At 39.2% G+C, this 4,710-nt stretch overlaps 1 pseudogene; it reads left to right on the top strand.

The window, feature by feature from the left end:
- Positions 1–3,401: 3,401 nt before the first annotated feature.
- On the top strand, positions 3,402–4,103 carry LOC116467969 (calpain small subunit 1-like; annotated as a pseudogene).
- Positions 4,104–4,710: the final 607 nt, after the last annotated feature.

Below are 4,710 nucleotides of genomic sequence, written 5' to 3'. Positions count from 1 at the left end.
GTAGTTTATTTTATTTCATTGTTATTCTGTGCTTAGCAACTTCCAATCTGATTACAGTTGACCCTTGAACAGTGCGGGTTTGAACTTTGAGTTCACTTAACATGGATTTTTTTCAACTAAACACAGTATGAAAATACACTATTTGAGGAATGTGAAACTCACATATATGGAGGGCCATCTTTTGGTATACATGAATTCTGCAGGGCCACTGCTGGACTTGAGCATGCAAGGATTTTGTATGGATTATCCACAGTGGTCCTAGAACCAATTCTCTATGTATACTGAGGGATGACTGTAGTTATTTTTCCTGATATAGAAAAGAAAAAGTATTTAATAAGGAATATATGTATATGAGCCTTAAGAAGTTATCGCACTGATTGTAACCTGGATATGGTACAAATTTTATGGTACTAATTGGCCTACAATCACTTGATCCAACATTGGGCCTAAATTTCCTTAATGTGCTCAAACTCAAGCTGCTGGAGTTTCTCAAGGAATAGTAACCCATGAAAATATATTATCAATCACCTTTCAACAACCAGAAATCATCACTGAAACAGGCTTTGATCAAGTCTTACATAAAAATTGACATTAAATTTTTAGGTTGATTCCCACCTCCTACTGAATTTTCTACCACCAAGGTCATGCTCTGTCACCTCGAATCAGTTTTAAGACATGCTTCAGATACTAATCTCTGGTAGTGGGGCATTCAACTATCTTCAGTTACAGCACAAAATCCCATACAATTCAAACTAAGCTAAAAAGAAATTTCAAACTTAGTGGAGTTCTCTACTCCACTCTAAGTGAGGATCGTGCCCTGGTTAGCTTTGTTAGTTCAGCCACATAGATAGACCTTATCTAAGGAAAGATAAGCACCCTATCTCACAATTTCCAAATATCACTTAGAAACAAGTTTTATGAACATTCTCTTTGGCCTTGTATCCTCTTATCTTCAATCTTGATTTTGAGTTATAAGAAAGAGGAACAGCCTTAGTTGCCACTCCTGTAAAATCAATAAATCATGGTGGTTCAGGTCCTAGAAGGATGCCACAGCTTCTCCTGAGCCTGGTGACTGATGGTGCTCATGGTGTTGTGACAAAGTGGCCACTCGAAAGCACTATCAGGCCAAAAATCCACAAGTCATTCTTGCAATCAATCTAGAAAGTATATGGCAGCAAGAGATTTAGGCATCTACTCTTCATTCAGTCATTGGTTCTCTGGGTATTTCAGCTAGGCTATATACGCTAGATAATAGGACAAAAAGACATACATTTTGAAGACAGTCTTAAGTTCAAACTTCAGATGTGGATAAGTATTTTTTTAGCAAATTTTTTATCAGTTATGGGCTGTATTCAGGATAAAAATGCTATAAATTAAACCCAACAAGTGTTTATTGTTCATCCACTAAATGCCAGGCACTGCATTTTATTTTATGTATAACTCAATATACCAGTCTCTGCCCTCATAAAGATGACTTTCTGGTGAAGGAAATAAACAAGTAAAAATATAAATGCAACCAGGGTGATAATGTTTGCCAGAAATGATATCAAAAGCTACACTGTAAAAGAAAATGTGGTTTGGGAGGCCGAGGCAGGCAGATCACGAGGTCAGGAGATCGAGACCACAGGGAAACCCCGTCTCTACTAAAAATACAAAAAATTAGCCGGGCGTGGTGGCGGGCGCCTGTAGTCCCAGCTACTCGGAGAGGCTGAGGCAGGAGAATGGCGTGAACCCGGAAGGCGGAGCTGGCAGTGAGCCGAGATCGCGCCACTGCACTCCAGCCTGGGCGATAGAGCGAGACTCTGTCTCAAAAAAAAAAAAAAAAAAAAAAAGAAAATGTGGTAATTCCAATAAATGGGAACAAGTACTCTGTGTGTTCAGAACAAGAGACTATTACCATAAAAAATAGCCCTAGGCTTAAAATAGCTGGTCTTTTAAAAATTTATACAAGGTGTACTTGTAGAGATAAAGGGACCATTCAAGTGGAAAGACCAGCATAAGCCAAGTCAGATATGTTAGAAAGTATAGGTCTTACTAAAGGTACTGTAGAATTATTCCATTTGACTGAAGCACTGAATAGGTGTGTTGAAATGAAAGATGAGACTGGAAATGAGATTAGCGCCTGACAAGAATGGACCTGAAGATCAGGAAAATAGAATTAGACATCTTCAAACCATACCAGAATTCTAGATTTGGCCTATAGTTTTACTGCCATCAAGAGTTTATAATTTGGTATAATTTGGGGTTTTTTTGATCAAATTCTTAATAGATTCTAACTGGAAGATTGGAAATAACTTATATTTTGGGGACAAATCATATCCCCAGATCCCTTTATATTATTCCTAATCAATGTAAATTAAAAAAACAAACTAAAATAGGACTTAGTCCAACAAAATCAATTTATTTTAATATCGGGAGTTCATGTGGGTGCTTTCTGAGATTATTATTGAAAATTCAAACTGGGTAAATCCATTTTTAAAAAGTATAGGAAGCCAAAGATCTATTTATGGACTACTTTCAAGTTATATTTAGAAAATGTATAATAAAGAGAAATGATTCATTGCAAATAATACTATAAAATTATCCCATGTATAATTTTTTCAATGAGTCAATTTTATAATATCAGACCAACAAAAGCTGAAGGATTTCATCAATAAAAGACCTGTCTTACAAGAAATGCTAAAGGAACTCCTTCAATCTGAAAGAAATGGACATTAATGAGCAATAAAAAAATCATCCGAAGGTACAAAATTCACTGGTGGTAGTAAGTATACAGGGAAAAAAAGAATATTACAGCACCATAAATGTGGTGTGTAAACTCCTTGTATCTCAAGTAGAAAGACTAAAAGATGAACCTATCTAAAATAATAACTATAACAACTTTTCAAGACACAGACAGTATAATAATAAATAGAAACAACAAAAATTTGAAAAGCAGGGAGATGAAATTAAAATGTAGAATTTTTATTAGTTTTCTCTTTGCTTGTTTGTTATTTGTTTATGCAATCAAGGTTGTCATCAGTTTAAAATAATGGGTTATAAAATATTATTTGCAAACTTCATTGTAACCTCAAATCAAAAAACGTAACAATAGATACACAAAGAATAAAAAGCAAGAAATTAAAACATACCACCAGAGGAAATTGCCTTTGCTAAAAGGAAGACAGGAAAGAAAAGAAGACCACAAAAAGACTAGAAAACAAATAAAATAACAAGATTAAGTCCTTACTTATCAATGATTACATTGAATGTGAATGGACGAAACTCTCTAATCAAAAGCCATAGAGTGACCCCCACTGATCAGGCCTCCAAGCACATTCCCCAGGCCCCTATCCAGGTCTTCATCTCTCCTATTCCTGACACTGCCACCTCCACCCTTCAAGAATGAGTTAACTAGGAACATGTCTCCTCACATCCAGAGGTCTGGCAGTCTGTTCTTCAGCAGAGGCAGAAGAGACGGCAGAGTGGCCATGTGCTTCCTAGATGGAATCATTAGCTCCATCATGGAGGTGGCTACACAGCACAACCTAGAGCCCCTGCCTCAACACACACATTGCTCCAACACTGAGGCCAACAAGAGTGAGGAGGTCCATCATTTATGGAGACTCTTTGTCCAGTTGGCTGGAGATGAGATCGAGGTCAGCGGCACAGAACTCATGAATGTTGTCAACAAGGTTGTGATCAGTAGGACTGAACTGAAGACTCATGGTTTTGGCATTGATACATGTCAAAGCATGGTGGCCATGATGGATAGTGACACCACAAGCAAGCTGGACTTTGAGGAATTCAAGTACCTGTGGAACAACATCAAAAAGTGACAGACAATATACAAGCAGTTTGATGTTGACCAATCCGGAACCATTTGCAGCAGTGAACTTGCAGGGGCCTTTGAGTCAGCAGGGTTCCACCTGAATGAACAACTCTACAACATAATATTCTGACACTACTTGCATGAAGGAGAGAACATGGATTTTGGCAACTTTATCAGCTGCTTGGTCAGGCCAGATGCTTCGTTTCATGCCTTGAAATCTCTTTACAAAGATAACACTAGACCATTCTAAGTGAATATCCAAGAGTGGCTGCAGCTGACAATATATTTCTAAATGGGAAACCCAGGCCTGCCCCTTCACTGCCTTGCTATAGGAGTCACCTTGGAGCCTCAGCTGATCCCATTTGCAGTCACATCTTCACGGGTCCTGCTGACCCATGGGCCTTTTGTTCTTCCAGCCCTTGGCACCCAGCTTCTCAGTCAAGATCCAGGGTCAAATGTGCCCCAACATGCCATGCCCTGAGTTGGCCCCAACTCTAAAACATGCTAACACGCTCTTCCAACAGTCACCACCCCACCATACCCATCTCACTCTCATGCCATAACCTCACTCTTGTACCTGTGCCAACCTCAACACTTGCATTGCTTGCATGCCCCAAGGGCTCTCTCTCAGTTCTGGGAGGATGACTCTGCTCCCTACACACCCTGGTCCACCCATTCACAGTTACCACCCAAGCAGTCGAACATCAGGCTATTCCAGTCCCACATGTTCCAGTGGTTTCGTCTGTATTCTGCTCCTAGCCTGCCAGGCCCAGGAAGAAGAAAAAACATATGAGAAAAAGAAGGGGGAGAGAGAGAGGAAGGAAGGAAGGAAGGAAGGAAGGAAGGAAGAAAGGAAGACAGAGTGGTTGAATGGATTTTTAAAAACCAAGCCCCAATTA

This window comes from Hylobates moloch, unplaced genomic scaffold, assembly GCF_009828535.3.
Source record: "Hylobates moloch isolate HMO894 unplaced genomic scaffold, HMol_V3 SCAFFOLD_5, whole genome shotgun sequence".
Lineage (NCBI taxonomy): Eukaryota > Metazoa > Chordata > Mammalia > Primates > Hylobatidae > Hylobates > Hylobates moloch.
This window is presented reverse-complemented; position numbering and strand designations above follow the sequence as displayed.